General features: G+C 37.0%; 1 long non-coding RNA gene across 1 annotated transcript; it reads left to right on the plus strand.

Moving 5' to 3' along the window:
* The first annotated feature begins 3,779 nt into the window (after nt 1–3,779).
* Nucleotides 3,780–17,307, plus strand: LOC113465879. Its single transcript, XR_003390451.1, has 2 exons — nt 3,780–3,890; nt 16,744–17,307. It is a non-coding gene; the product is annotated as an uncharacterized LOC113465879 (long non-coding RNA).
* Nucleotides 17,308–17,331: the final 24 nt, after the last annotated feature.

The following is a 17,331-nucleotide window of genomic DNA, read 5'->3' on the forward strand; positions in this document are numbered from 1 at the left end:
ATATGTGGGGAATACGCGACAGAATAATGAATATTTAATTTAGATTATTTTTCCCCGATTATTTATCGAAAGTGAATGACAGCTCCCTTGACCCTGTCCGTGAGGGGGATTGTGAGTTTCCTCCTCAATTGTGACTCCCACTTTCGACCTCTCTACTGAGAGTGTGACAATTGTTGGCAAACAAGTTGAGAGAAAGTCAAACACTGTCTCATCAGTAGCCATTTCTATTTATTTCATTTCTACCGTGATATTATGCGAGGAATACCCGGAATATGTTTTCATTCTGGAAATAACTAGTTTTGAGTGTTTATAGGGCTTTTGGACTTAGGGAATCGAATCTTATATTATAAGAACGAGATCCATTCACTCATTCACATTTCACATTTCACACACTGATCGCTCTATCTCTAGAACCACAACACCTAGAAAGCTGAAATTTGGTAGGAATATTCCTTTTATGGTCTAGGTGTGCAATAAGAAAGGATTTTGCGAAAATCTAAACCGATCCTGAGATATGATCAATTTTTGATCGCTAAAATCACCATAAATACACAGAGTGCAGCTGCAGAGACTGCGGGAGAGAAAACTTTTCCTCACTCGCCTAATATTTGAGTTTCGTTTATGTTTTTAGTTTGACAAGGAATCGAATAAATACATAAACTCGACTGGGATAAACTAGGAATCGAATAAATAAAACTGTTGTCCAATATCTGATGCAATGTGTAGCCCGTCAATGTAAGAACTTCGCGTTATTTGCCATCTGATTCCTATTCATTCTAGCTTTTTTCTCACCAATTTTTGACCTGAGCAACAAATCCACTTTAGCCATACTCCAATAAAATTTATTGCAAGTTGTAACCAAATATCAAGTAGATGTTGGCCTGGTATGGAGTTGGCCACCAGCATAACATGTTTAATTGTTTATTGAATTCAAACACGCTCCAATAAGCTGACTAACTCGAGTTTTGCTATCAGGTGATGTGAGAGATATTTAACATTGGGAAGTACTTAAAGACCTCCTCTCTGCTTTATGGTATTTCTGGGTCAGTGCTATTATTTTTATTGCTTTTAACATTTTTGATAACCCCAAGATCTCTACTGACCTGACGGCGCGGCGCTTCGGTTGAATTGAACTCAAAGTTATGCGATTCCTGTTTTTGTGTAAAACAATTTGCTAGGTTTTTAACAAGTTTTTCCTATGTACCGATGGAAGTGATCAGACCCATAAAGCACGAAGAAATGTTGCATTACCATCAAATACCAATGTATCTTTATTTCAATCCGGCTATGTAGTAACCTTTTATATTTCCAAAAGGTCAGCATGCCATCCCACTTTTTACATGGTTTTCTCCCTTTCTGCCATCAGTATCATGATTTTTACTTCTTAGTAATTTCGGGATTTTTATACAATTCAACGTAAAACCCCGTCTAATGTCCTTGACCACTCTTAACATAATGATTGTAAATTTGTTAAACTCAATCTGAATTCTGAGTATCAGACAAAGCACTGGTATGGCTTCACACAACATAACCTGGCTATGTCATTTACGAATGGGACGCATTTTGGCAGCTCTCGGTTCATTTTGAAATAGTTCACATACGTTCAATAGCATTCGAAATGCAAAATGTGCTGAGAGACAAATTAGTTTATTGTTCTTTGCTTATGGACGAAGTCCGTCATGAACGTTAAGCTGATTAGCGGATTATAATGTTGGCTAATTTCAAATATCCGTGACATCAAAAGAATGTAAAGAAAGTGTCTCGGAGAATGCAATTAGAAGTGTTCTGGTGTACGTTTTATAATTAGTGTTGAAATTCATGCATGCTCATGTTGTTGAACTGCTCTTTAACTTTTGCGAATCGTTTGACAATTACGTTGAATCTTGAGAAATGTCCCTTTAAATATTTTTCCTCAAAACTCTTCATGACATTCTGCTAATGTAAAGAATCGGGGTTGCCAACAGGTGTCAATGTATTATTATTATTATCGCAAGGGTTATAGGTCAGAGCATCACATTAGTCAGGTACATACCGGCACATAATGTGCCTAGACTGTCATCCGTTTCAATCCACATTCGTTGTTGCTTAACCGAAGTGTTCTTCACGGATAACCAAATAGCGATTGCTATTATCTTATATTTACCTTGGACATTATTTGGATTTCATTGTTCGTTGTTTTCCTGGTTAATTTTGTGGTTGATCAGTAGGCTTAATCCGTAACGTCAATCATCTTGATCGACACGGTAAACATGTGAGCAACATTACCATGTGTAATGTGTCTGTTATAAGCCGTACGAAATTCACAACAATACCCTGAATCATCCGCTAATGAGCCTTTTCTGTCTACATCAGTAGCTATACGTACCGTAATTGTAATGTAAGCATACCCATTTTGCATAGTGCATGTGCTATTTCTCTTTTGTAGTATCTTTTACAAGGTCAATTTGGAGTTTTGTCCATGTAACTCCAGTGGATATACGTAGAGGTTTGTTGTTTATTTGACTAAACGACGAAAACTTGTGTGTCTTCTTGCCTTCATTATTATTTTACGGAGGGAGCCCTCCTTCCCTCACATAATACACCACTGATCTACTGAATCAAAATAAATTGGACATTGAATTGGAAAATTAGTTAACAATCATAATCGCCAAATAACGAATAGGTACCAATCATAATCGCCAAATAATGAATACTTACCTATACCTAGTTGAAAACCTGGGTTTTTATGGGTTTTACCAAGGTCAAATCGATTTGCTTTTACTACTTACAATTTGTTGTTCTCATGTTTTTTTTTATATATATATACAACAACGTGAGTGGATTTATGCAAAACTTTATTTCTCAATGTGCTGCTACTACTGCTACTTATTAGTTTGGTAACTTTGAGGTACCTACCTCAAACTAAGAGGTAACTCTTTAGGTAGTCTGAGAACTCAGGTCTCTTGGCATTTCTTCCCTTGTTTTCAAACCGATGTTGAAACTGTTCCCTTATTCTTTCTAGTTTTCCTCAGATATTCTTGCTAATCCGGCAGTTTGAAAAGCTCTCACGAGTTTTGTGTTAGAAGCGTTTTTGTGTTCGAAAATAGAACTTTGTTTGTGCTTTGGCAGAGATTACCCATGAATCCTATTAATTTAGGCGTTGAGTTTTTCCAAGTCACGGGCACAGTACCGTGAAGAAATTCACGTGTGAAAACACAAAACAAATCACATTGTGGCATAATGCGAATAGCTGGAATTCACATGACTATTATTATCTTTTTATTACACTAGGTAATACGTAGGTAATTTACTTAACAAGACAAATTTGATATTAACTACTCCTGGATTCTTCTTCCATGAATATTCGTTGAAAACCCAAAGGACAAGAGGATTTATGAAGAGAATCGAGAAACCAAATTGATATTAACCATTTCAAATCCATGTCAATCGCTATGAATCCAGCACATTGTGCCCTTCTTTTGCGGAATTCATAATGGTGCAATCAATACAGGTTAATGATAATAATATGATAATTCCATGTTTGAAGAAGTCAAACAAATGCATTATGTACAATACAACATATGTCTGAATTTTTTGTTGAATCTCTTACCTATTTATTTACTCAACCGACAACCGATAATTTCGTTCATGATAGCCACACTGCCCTCGCGTCACGTGATAGTACTGTGAGTCTACCTTTAGCAGTGTTTTATTTTCAACTACTACCAGATTTGTCAATACTAATTAATAACCCGGGAGCAAATTCTCCCTCCCCTCTCCATTTTTGCCAGTCCTGTCCATTTGTGGGGTTTATTACCTACTTGTCGTTTTTCTCAATTGGCCAGTGACTGGCTATTGGCGTGTTTTTATTGAGATTCCATGAACTCATCTACCTCAGCCAAAATTCACAGGTAAATAAATTAGCTGGTTACTCACAGTTTTGCATAATTCGTCCAGAGATTGTCCGTCATCGAAATAAATGGAAATATTTGTAGCCAGCCAATTTCAAATCAAGTTAATGCAATCTCAATTTTACAATAACAATAGTTGGACTTATAAAAGTTCTCTATGCAGCCCTGAACTTTTTTAAAGCACATGAAACACCAGATCTCATACAGTCTAATGTTAACATAGCATTTGCATGTTGTGTTAGAGCATTTAACATGCAAATTACATACATAGTGACTGACTTGGTTCTAATGGCTGGATCACACAAGGCCAGTAAACAGTCGAGCTAGTGGTCTTGTGTAAACACCACTGCATTTCACTTAGTTGGTCATGTCTGGCCAGGGGACGTTAAACAGAGAGAAGACTAGCGTCTGGCTGTGGGACTATAAACAGGGAGGAGAACAGCTAACCCTAACCAGCCTAGCTAGCTGGCAGCTCCTCAAAGGGTTCTCTCTGCTTTTAAAAGACCAAGTACAAGTCCTCACAATGGTTGACTGCGGTTCAGGACGAGCCAGCCAATTTAACATGGTCTCTGCTTTTGAAGACCAAGTACAAGTCCTCACAATGGGTGACTGCGGTTCAGGACGAGCCAGCCAATTTAACATGGCTAGAGCTAGAGACCATCACCCTGGTGTATAGCAGGTACAAAAAGACATCTTTTCTTTATTCTGCTATCGCCATTCGGCGAAAGCTATAAAGCCGCTACAACAACAACAACAACAACAACAACAACAACAACAACAACAACAACAACAACAACTTAGTTGGTCAGTTTCAAATGGATTTGTAGTTGTACCAAAGGGGAATTTGGCAGTCTAGTTAGCTTGGAGGTTGGAGGGTAGAGTGCCTTGTAAGCGTTAGGTTGCGGATTACCACCCGGGGCGGATTTTATCCTAAACAAACAAGATTTGTTTTCCGAACGGCTTGCTTTCTCCTATACTTTCTTCTTCTCTTTCGGGACGATAAGACCTTAACAGTTACAGTCTGTTCTCTTTATCAAGCCTAATGAAAAAAAGTGCATTTTGCCAACTGGACCCGGCTGGTACTTCAGTCTGTAGCCTCGTGTAATCCACTCGTAGAACTCGTATCAAGTAGTATTCCACAGACCAAGTAAGTCGGTAGTGAAAAAGTACAGGATGTATGCTTATGAGACGTAAAGGAAACGGTGATAAAGCAGATAAAGTTGATTCAGCACATCATTATACTACTCCTAGTTAGGTTGGAGGGTAGAGTGCCTTGTAAGCGCTAGGTTGCGGATTACCACCCGGGGCGGATTTTATCCTAAACAAACAAGATTTGTTTTCCGAACGGCTTGCTTTCTCCTATACTTCCTTCTCCTCTTTCGGGACGATAAGACCTTAACAGTTACAGTCTATTCTCTTCATCAAGCCTAATGAAAAAAAGTGCATTTTGCCAACTAGACCCGACTGGTACTTCAGTCTGTAGCCTCGTGTAATCCACTCGTAGGACTCGTATCAAGTAGTATTCCACAGACCAAGTAAGTCGGCGGTGAAAAAGTACAGGATGTATGCTTATGAGACGTAAAGGAAACGGTGATAAAGCAGATAAAGTTGATTCAGCACATCATTATACTACTCTCCAGATCTTGGAGTGTGGGTTCGTTTCCTGTCAGTGGATGTTGGGTTCTAGCCAATAAGATCCTAATCAAATTTAACAGCTTTGAACTTTACCGTCTGATTATCAAATTATCATAGAGATGAGTAGTTTTAATCTTTTGATATACCTAGACATGAGGTCATGAATGTCATGTTAGATTATTTTCCCCGATATGAAAACTTTCATTATTCGACCTGTAGCCTATGGAATCACCTGTGTATGTAGCCTTGTACCTCTTCGATGTGTACTACATATTCCATCTGGTACATATTTTATCTCGTACTTCAAACTTTACACAGAATAAGTAAATTTAACCAAACCTAACCTTGCAGATTGCCTTCCTCTGTACGGCATTTATATTGTTGCTCCGTGATATTATGCGAGGAATACCCGGAATATGTTTTCATTCTGGAAATAACTAGTTTTGAGTGTTTGTAGGGCTTTTGGACTTAGGGAATCGAATAAATACATAAACTCGACTGGGATAAACTAGGAATCGAATAAATAAAACTGTTGTCCAATATCTGATGCAATGTGTAGCCCGTCAATGATTTTGCGAAATTCATAGTGGTGCAATACAGGTTAATGATAATAATGATGTTTGAAGAAGTCAAACAAATGCATCATGTACAATTCAACATACAATACAACATATGTCTGAATTTTTTGTTGAATCTCTTACCTATTTATTTACTCAACCGACAACCGGTAATTTCGTTCATGATAGCCACACTACCCTCGCGTCACGTGAGCTCACGTGACGTGATAGTACTGTGAGTCTACCTTTAGCAGTGTTTTCTTTTCAACTACTACCAGATTTGTCAATACTAATTAATAACCCGGGAGCAAATTCTCCCTCCCTTCCCCATTTTTGCCAGTCCTGTCCAATATTTCACATTCCTATAGAAAACTATTTCTCAACAAGACATGCAATCGAGACAATTTGTGCAGACATTTTATCATGAAACGTCGCGTTGTATGATTTATTTCTTCGTCAGACGCCAGTCTTTTGAAGGATGAAGTGCAATTTGTCATCGTCTTTTCTAGAGTCTTTTGAAATTCTCCTACAAGTCCTCACAATGGGTGACTGCGGTTCAGGACGAGCCAGCCAATTTAACATGGCTAGAAGACATCTTTTCTTTATTCTGCTATCGCCATTCGGCGAAAGCTATAAAGCCGCTACAACAACAACAACAACAACAACAACAACAACAGTGTGTTGAGTGTAATTTTCCATCAAGCTACCTACAAGTAGATATAGGCGTAGATAGGTACCCTCAGGTATCTCCTTCAGATGAACTGTTAACAACGGAGGTGGAATTAATAATCTTGGAAGTGCCTGGTAATAATATTTGAGTATGCAATGTGCCAAACATAAAATGTTCCATCGTTTTCTGTCTTGGTGCAAAACGCATCCCGTTTTGGTTAGTTCTGGATGCTTGCCTGTAAGTGCTAGGTCGCGAGTTCGATTCCTACCTGGGGAAAATTTCATTCTCCTGTCCTGTCTTCCTTTCTGCGCTTTGGGGACGATAAGACCTTAGCAGTAATAGTTCTCTCTGTCAAACCTCGTTAAAAAAATGTTTTTCCACAAACCAGCGCTGTTATCTATCAATTCTATCATACAAAAAACTCGAAACTTGTATTAAGTTCAGGATAGTTCTGGAAGAAGGTCTACTTTTTTTTGGCGAGGCTCCAACAAAAGTTCGTGATGTAATACATTATTATACTATAGCCTCTATTGTTCAAGAGTTGGCCTTTACCCACTCATATCTAGTTAAAAGAAGTAAAACTGGAAATATTTGGTTTCATTTTGTTAACGTTTATGTCGACATTTCAATCTTCCTCCTCCAATCCAAGGAAAACAGCCACTTTCCAGGGGGCTTGTCCAGAGTGCCGAGGGATCTAATGTGGTGGGTTTGGCTGAGCATTCAAAGGGACATACCTAGGTATTTGGTTTATAATTTATTATGTTCTTATAATTACATACCTACCTCAGATTAGATAGGTGCCTAAAATAATCTATATCGGTAGATACCTAGTTTCTAGTTGATAAAAATTTGGCCCAAAAGTGGATTCATTATAAATTCCCTGTAAAAAAAAGAGGACACTGGGGATAGAAAGGGTTAATTTAAAAGTAGGGGAAGTAGGTGAAACGATAGTGGAGGGGAGGGGATGTGCGGTGTGAAGTGAGCAGAGAATTTTTTGTTCATTTTCATTCAGAAAATTTCCCCTTATCCTTATTTCAAATTTTAGTTATCGTCTAGCCTTGCGGTTCTGCTAATGTGTCAAAAACTTTCTCCCGACGTCGATTTTTTATTTTCGTTGAATGTGTAAAGTTTTTGGTCTTTGGCCTATATTTTTACTACTTTTTGATTAAACCCAAAGCTTTTCTTCATTTTAATCTGCATAGAATTCATTTTATCACAGAGAAATTGTTTTACACCACCCCCTGTCCAATGTATTCAAGTCAGATCAAAAAGCCAGTCCCTCGAGTTTTTAGTTTGTAAAATTACAAAATTGTCTAAACTATGTGACTGTTTCTTTTCAAATTACTTTTACATGCGTGCTTTTTTTAACTCTAAGAATAACCAGTGCATTTTGAAATCAGAACAGTAACAGAAAAGTCAAAGCTTTTCAAGTTCACATCAACATCCTTGCCTAATCCTGTTGTCCCAAGTTGGAAAGGATCAGCTGTTCTTGATAGCTTTCCATTCATATTGGTAAGTTTCTATTCTCAACATGGCTCCAGAACAGTAACAGAAAAGTCAAAGCTTTTCAAGTTCACATCAACATCCTCACCTAATCCTGTTGTCCCAAGTTGGAAAGGATCAGCTGTTCTTGATAGCTTTCCATTCATATTGGTAAGTTTCTATTCTCAACATGGCTGGTAAAACCTTCTGAACTTGTAGGAAGTGTATGGACCAAGAAGAATAAAGCAGAGTATTCACCTAATCTTATCAAAATCATGAAACATACCACGAATTTTACACGGTGGCTTGAGAAGATCATAGTTGAAGCCGAAAATTTTGATGAAAGGTTAGCTATTATGACAATCTAATCCTGTTGTCCCAAGTTGGAAAGGATCAGCTGTTCTTGATAGCTTTCCATTCATATAACATATTGGTAAGTTTCTATTCTCAACATGGGAACATGGATAATTATCTTCCTTGCTATTTGCTGTGACTGACACAAAAAAAAAAAAAAAAAAAAAAAAAAAAAAAAAAAACTTTCTATTCTCAACATGATAATAATATATTATCTTCCTTGCTATTTGCTGTGACTGTTATAAAAAAAAAAAAACATGAAACTCCATGTTGTGTAATATGTACTTATAGCCATTAGCCAAGGCGGTGCTTTGATTCTTTATGTTCATGTGCTTCCTAGCACACTTGTGTTGCAAAGGTTAGACTTCTCTGACAGGCCTTGGTCTGGTTCACAATCGACATTTTGCTAAGCATTAAGTAAGGCTTTTCTCCATTTTGCTTGTGATAATGATCATTGAAATCTTCTTGCCGAAAGAAGAATTTGATTCAGAACAAATTATTGGAGGGGCAACAAATATTTGTGGCATGTTACCTACATCCTCAATTGATCGGTAAACCCTAAGGTTGTGGTTATGTACTTACCAGGTTGAGTTGAGACAGGACTAGGTGAGACAGGATATTGTTTCTACAGTTTGGCATGGGAGTTATAACTTAAAAACAAGATAACTCAAAGTTACCAACCTTGCCTATATCAACCCAGTACATAACCACAACCTTAAAGTTGTAATACCAATATGAGAACAAAATGTCACCAAGTTGAGTGGTGAAATTCAAATCAACAACACCCAGGTCTGCAGTCTCATATTAACATGAACTTTGTACTTATGTTGAAACATAAGTGCATGAAAAATGTCAAAAACTCATTAAGTAAGTTATTGTTATGTTAGTACATAGGTAGATATTAATCCATGAGCTGAAGAATATTTTCATAAATAATTCATTAGGTATGTATAGTAAGTTGGTAGTGTTAGTTAGCACCTAAGTAGGTAGGTACAAGATGTTTTAGACTTCAGCAAAGTCCAGCTCTGAAAAAAAAAAGGCTAATAAGCACCATACCTACCTAGGTACCACATAATTTGAAACTAAAACAAAGCTCTTCTTTTCATCAGTTTCTAAATGACCCATTTTTGGATAAAGTAAAATCCAACTTCCCTATTCCATCTAAAATATTTTAAATGAAACACCCGCCCACAATTTTTATCAAAATATTTGCTTTGCTTGAAATAAACACAAGATATCATCATTTGGAAACACACAGAGGCATAGTAAATACACTAGAGTCCATTCTATTTATAGACAAGGATGTTTCCATGTGATATGTTTGTGTTATCTTGAACTCTGTGCTGTATTTCAATGTTTGGCAAATCTCACCAAGTCAGCTGAATTAGAGTGCACTCACTTTAATTAAGTCTCCTAAGATAACGATAGAGAAAATGAATTTCTCCCTGTTTGCACAGAGTTACTCAATTACCCAAGACATTAAGTGTAGAGATTTTCATGATTGTCTTTACATTATGGACATTCGTATTCATGAAACATCAACAAAACCAGTAAAAATGTTTGCTTTCATCGGAACTGTTATTAAGGTGATGATTTTTCCTCTGTTCTTCTTCTGCCTTTTTTTTTTTTTTTTTTTTCCTCTGCTTTTCAAGTTTTCCTCAGATATTATTCTTGCTAATCCGGCAGTTGGAAAAGCTCTCACGAGTTTTGTGTTAGCTATCATTGAGATTAAAGCGTTTTTGTGTTCGAAAATAGAACTTTGTTTGTGCTTTGGCAGAGATTACCCATGAATCCTATTATTTTAGGCGTTGAGTTTTTCCAAGTCACGGGTACAGTATCGTGAAGAAATTCACGTGTGAAAACACAAAACAAATCACATTGTGGCATAATGCGAACAGCTGGAATTCACATGACTATTATTATCTTTTTATTACACTAGGTAATACGTAGGTAATTTACTTAACAAGACAAATTTGATATTAACCATTTCAAATCCATGTCAATCGCTATGAATCCAGCACATTGTGCCCTTATTTTGCGAAATTCATAGTGGTGCAATACAGGTTAATGATAATAATGATGTTTGAAGAAGTCAAACAAATGCATCATGTACAATTCAACATACAATACAACATATGTCTGAATTTTTTGTTGAATCTCTTACCTATTTATTTACTCAACCGACAACCGGTAATTTCGTTCATGATAGCCACACTACCCTCGCGTCACGTGAGCTCACGTGACGTGATAGTACTGTGAGTCTACCTTTAGCAGTGTTTTCTTTTCAACTACTACCAGATTTGTCAATACTAATTAATAACCCGGGAGCAAATTCTCCCTCCCTTCCCCATTTTTGCCAGTCCTGTCCAATATTTCACATTCCTATAGAAAACTATTTCTCAACAAGACATGCAATCGAGACAATTTGTGCAGACATTTTATCATGAAACGTCGCGTTGTATGATTTATTTCTTCGTCAGACGCCAGTCTTTTGAAGGATGAAGTGCAATTTGTCATCGTCTTTTCTAGAGTCTTTTGAAATTCTCCGACCCTTCCTAATAGTGGTATAGTGGGTTGGGATCATTTTTTATCCGGTGCACTACTGTGCAGGGTTTAACTGGCGACAAAAGAAGTCACCTTTAAAGTACATCGTAAGTCTAATCCGAATGTTACAATTTTCACTTTCAAAATAAGTTGTAAATGCACTTTGGGACATGGAACGAGCCTAGATATAGTTTCTGGACCTAAAATGGGGTTTAAACCCCCAATCCTTTAGAGACTATCACGGACACGAAAAGAATGAAGGTTGTGTGTAGATGTAACTTTCTAGACTCATCTAGAACATCTCGATCTGTGTAATCAAAGGCAAGAAACGCAATTTCGCCTTTGGTTACATAACTCGAATTGTATTGACACTCAATAGGAGGGAGGTACACTTATTTATCTGCTTATTTAATATCACTTTAATCAATAGAGGGGTACCTCTTTGTTATTTAATATTATAAACAACATAATTTAAAATATCATTAACAACAATAGTGTCTGAAACAGCTGTTTACACATCAAGTACACGCACATAAATCATGACCTGATAAAGATGATTTCGTCACGAATGTGTGGACTTTTATGTTGACTCAATTGTCAATCTAGTATTTTCTATGGGAAGTCTCCAAATGGCTCACTAATTTCACCATGAACTTTTGCGGACAGACGCCTGAGACGCTGTTTAATATGATTCTCAGAGAAACCATGGGAGATATCGATATATCGTGGGAGATACTGATGTATCATGGGAGATACCGATATGTGGGGAATACGCGACAGAATAATGAATATTTAATTTAGATTATTTTTCCCCGATTATTTATCGAAAGTGAATGACAGCTCCCTTGACCCTGTCCGTGAGGGGGATTGTGAGTTTCCTCCTCAATTGTGACTCCCACTTTCGACCTCTCTACTGAGAGTGTGACAATTGTTGGCAAACAAGTTGAGAGAAAGTCAAACACTGTCTCATCAGTAGCCATTTCTACCGTGATATTATGCGAGGAATACCCGGAATATGTTTTCATTCTGGAAATAACTAGTTTTGAGTGTTTGTAGGGCTTTTGGACTTAGGGAATCGAATAAATACATAAACTCGACTGGGATAAACTAGGAATCGAATAAATAAAACTGTTGTCCAATATCTGATGCAATGTGTAGCCCGTCAATGTAAGAACTTCGCGTTATTTGCCATCTGATTCCTATTCATTCTAGCTTTTTTCTCACCAATTTTTGACCTGAGCAACAAATCCACTTTAGCCATACTCCAATAAAATTTATTGCAAGTTGTAACCAAATATCAAGTAGATGTTGGCCTGGTATGGAGTTGGCCACCAGCATAACATGTTTAATTGTTTATTGAATTCAAACACGCTCCAATAAGCTGACTAACTCGAGTTTTGCTATCAGGTGATGTGAGAGATATTTAACATTGGGAAGTACTTAAAGACCTCCTCTCTGCTTTATGGTATTTCTGGGTCAGTGCTATTATTTTTATTGCTTTTAACATTTTTGATAACCCCAAGATCTCTACTGACCTGACGGCGCGGCGCTTCGGTTGAATTGAACTCAAAGTTATGCGATTCCTGTTTTTGTGTAAAACAATTTGCTAGGTTTTTAACAAGTTTTTCCTATGTACCGATGGAAGTGATCAGACCCATAAAGCACGAAGAAATGTTGCATTACCATCAAATACCAATGTATCTTTATTTCAATCCGGCTATGTAGTAACCTTTTATATTTCCAAAAGGTCAGCATGCCATCCCACTTTTTACATGGTTTTCTCCCTTTCTGCCATCAGTATCATGATTTTTACTTCTTAGTAATTTCGGGATTTTTATACAATTCAACGTAAAACCCCGTCTAATGTCCTTGACCACTCTTAACATAATGATTGTAAATTTGTTAAACTCAATCTGAATTCTGAGTATCAGACAAAGCACTGGTATGGCTTCACACAACATAACCTGGCTATGTCATTTACGAATGGGACGCATTTTGGCAGCTCTCGGTTCATTTTGAAATAGTTCACATACGTTCAATAGCATTCGAAATGCAAAATGTGCTGAGAGACAAATTAGTTTATTGTTCTTTGCTTATGGACGAAGTCCGTCATGAACGTTAAGCTGATTAGCGGATTATAATGTTGGCTAATTTCAAATATCCGTGACATCAAAAGAATGTAAAGAAAGTGTCTCGGAGAATGCAATTAGCTGAACGAATTACTAGCTGAATTGTTTTTTCCTCATGTTTTTGTGTGATAATAGTCATAACATGCCGTTTTGCAAAGATGACATGAATGATTGGACGAATTGCAGTGCAAATGCAGGCATGTGAATGAGCGGACGACAAAAGTCGCGAATGAAGCTAATTAATTACTTGATTTTCTGATCACAAATCACATCGCCTAAATTACCCATTTCTATTTGCAAAATTCTTCCAATTGGTTCGTATTTACCTAACTATTTTCACACAAATAACCCTTGGACCTATGACCAATGAAGATGGTTCTAGAAGCCATATGGCGTCTTGTCGAACGTCCTTGAGAATCGCATTTATTCCCCCTTTTAGAATTTAGATTTCTCTTTATAGTGAGGATCGTAAGGTCCTCTACCTACGAGTTCTACGGAAATGGAATTAAGTAAACTAGTTAGACAATTTGAAATTTGAAAAGTCCTATTTCTAGATAAGTAATTATTTCAAGATTACTAGTGATATCGCGTGCTTATCCAGCTGACATGAACAAAAGCTTGCATCAGACTTGCACGCATTGCACGTCCCATTGCAGCGTGTAAACGCGGCCCTTGCTCACATTATGGCCATTATCACATGCCTGTACAGTGTACACGGCCTATGAAAACAATTTAATGGAACATGATGGTGATAAGAGTCGATAAATAAACAGAACCACACTTCTGTCACGCTGAAACCGAGTGGATAGGAACTGTGGATATTATGATAAGAGATTTTATTGGTTGAATGCAGTTGGTGACCTGATGCACAGATGTTTATGCTTAGCCTATCAGTAACTGTAGGTCACAAATTGGTAATTGTGACCCTTGTGTGGTCAATAAGTCAAGTACCTAGTCGTCCTTTTCTACACATCCTCTTGCTTCCAAATGTCCTGCGTATAATGCAGTACTGCACATTTCCTGTAGTATACCAGACGATACAAAGTATCTATTTTACTTGATGCAAGAAAAACAAGTCTTTAACTCCAAAGGGTCCCGAATGTACGTTTCAACTTAATATCTTTTGCAAACCGTTATGGCTGCCCATACTTTCCATGATCATTTACTTGATCCATTTATAAGCAAATGAAAGTGTGAACTGTGTTGTAGAGTTTGAAAAGCACTCTGGAAAAAACGAAATTATCTGATGTAATTAAAATGTCGCGTCGAACGAAAATGCGAGAAGTTTCTGTTCGAGGAAAATCCTAATGACCTCCCCCACCTGATATTTACACTTGATTGGTAGCTATGTTAGTAAATAAAACAGATAAGGCACCTGGAGGCACCATCTGTACTGTAGGTCATAGCCACCGGGAGGGGGATAGGTGAAATATTCATGAGAAATGCCATTATCAGTTATGAACTTGCCTGCCTCACCTACATTTGATAAAGTTCTCATGGATTATCATGGGTATTTTATGTAAGTCTTATCGTGTGCAATTGTACAGGTGGGGCATATCGTAAAACTTTATGACCTTGTGTCCAAACTTTATTACTGTTGCTAGAAGTTGAAACTATTTTTAGTCTTTATTGGCGTTTTATTCAATAACTAGAACTAGACGAAATTTCAGAGCAATGAGTGACTCGGTATAATTTGTGGGGTACATTTTGTCTCGTACAATATTTTAATTTTGTACAAATACATAATCAACATGGGTATTTTATGTAAGTCTTATCGTGTGCAATTGGGGCATATCGTAAAACTTTATGACCTTGTGTCCAAACTTTATTACTGTTGCTAGAAGTTGAAACTATTTTTAGTCTTTATTGGCGTTTTATTCAATAACTAGAACTAGACGAAATTTCAGAGCAATGAGTGACTCGGTATAATTTGTGGGGTACATTTTGTCTCGTACAATATTTTAATTTTGTACAAATACATAATCAATTTATGGGTGGTTTCTATTGTCTAGCACAGTAGGTGGCTCATACTCTATATTCAAAGGTGGGCTATTAATTATTTGCCCACCACAATTTTGAACAATATATGAATCAATAATGCATTTTCCAAGAGCCACAAGCATTATGCATCAAGGGCACTTTCCCTGTATACATAGAGATCGTTGACATGGGCCGCTGTTCCATTTGGTCATTGGTCAAATTCCGTAAACGGGAAATGCTCGGTTATTTTCATGACTTGACGTGAAGTGCGGGGATTCTTTTTTTTTGCATTTTTTTCACCTCTTTGTCGTTCGGAATGCTCGGGACATTAACATATTATGCAATTATGCATTTGGAGCAATCGATTTCGATTGTCATTCAAATGGAGTTCAAAAAACTCCAGAAATAATTTGATGATTCATTTCCCTTATTCTTGTTAGTCTTGTTTCCATATCCAGGATAGTAAAATTATTTATTTGAATATTTCGAGGATACCTAAATACTTGTCTGTATTATTGTAGCTATCTAATAGATAGTATCTATACTCCTGGATTCTTCTTCCATGAATATTCGTTGAAAACCCAAAGGACAAGAGGATTTATGAAGAGAATCGAGAAACCAAATTCTTATTCTTGTTAGTCTTGTTTCCATATCCAGGATAGTAAAATTATTTATTTGAACATTTCGAGGATACCTAAAAATACTTGTCTGTATTATTGTAGCTATCTATACTCCTGGATTCTTCTTCCATGAATATTCGTTGGAAACCCAAAGGACAAGAGGATTTATGAAGAGAATCGAGAAACCAAATGGGCTAACGTAGAATCATCTGAGCGTTACCAAGCGTTATCTGTGTTGTGATAATCAGGTTCAGTGATTTTGATTCTGCTTGATTCACTGTGCTGATGGTTTGTGTTTGTGATTCAGTGCAAGCGTTATCTGTGTTGTGATAATCAGGTTCAGTGATTTTGATTCTGCTTGATTCACTGTGTTGATGGTTTGTGTTTGTGATTCAGTGTTCTACGACCAGAGTTACAGTGCGATTCGTCCATTTCTTATCAAGTTTGTCGAAGTTTTTCGATTCTTTTTCGAAGTTTTTTCCCATCGTTTGTGAAAAGTGAAAGTGATTTTTTGATTCTTCTCATTATTTATTAAATTAGATATTTATAAAATTAGGTAATCCCTACCTATCTCTATTGCTCGGAAACAAAATCAATTTTTTTCCAGTTCTTTTTTGTGGGGTGATTCATTTCATTAGTCAATGAACTTAGCTAATTAATACTGTTTTCATTCGTTGTAGATTCCCTAAGCCTACAGTACCTATAGTGCAGCGGACTTTGAGTTTTGTGCACTCTAGATCTATCTACCTGACCCCATTACTAATTGAATGGTTTGATTTTGGTTTTGTTTCAGAAACGTGCCCAACAGTGATTTTCGTCTTCTAGCCCTATTCTACCTGACCCCATTACTAATTGAATGGTTTGATTTTGGTTTTGTTTCAGAAACGTGCCCAACAGTGATTTTCGTCTTCTAGCCCTAGCCATAATAACCATAAGTCAACCCACATCATCCATTGTGATATTTCCAAACCATTGTTTTATTGTGATAGCATAGAAATTTATTTCTTTATTTTTAAATCAAGAGTGCAAACCGCGTGTATTTTTTAAAATTTATATGTTAAAATAGGAACAAAAGTGTAAATTTAATAAAAAGTCAAATTTCGAGTGATTTTCAAGATTCGAAACTGCAGCACCTTGGGAAGCGTGTTTCCAGTGATATACCCTCGTGATTTTTCGTTCCCCTAAAGTCAATATTTTCACTTTGTGTGATATTTTTTCGTTATTGGGAGGAAGGGTATGGTCTACTTGTGTTCGGAGTGGGGTATGGGAGATGAGCACTTTGGAAAACAGATAAGTCCGACGCTGTATGGATCTACCCCGGGCTTCTTGAATCTTGGCGGCCACAGCCACCATCATCTGAATGGATCTAGCCCGTGTGTGGATTTATCGCATTCCATCTCATCTCTCTCATCATCCACCAGCAGTTCTTCATCTGAAGATGACAACGAGGTGGCGCTTAGACCACTGAGT

This window comes from Diaphorina citri, unplaced genomic scaffold (genome assembly GCF_000475195.1).
Source record: "Diaphorina citri unplaced genomic scaffold, Diaci psyllid genome assembly version 1.1 scaffold176, whole genome shotgun sequence".
Classification (NCBI taxonomy): domain Eukaryota; kingdom Metazoa; phylum Arthropoda; class Insecta; order Hemiptera; family Psyllidae; genus Diaphorina; species Diaphorina citri.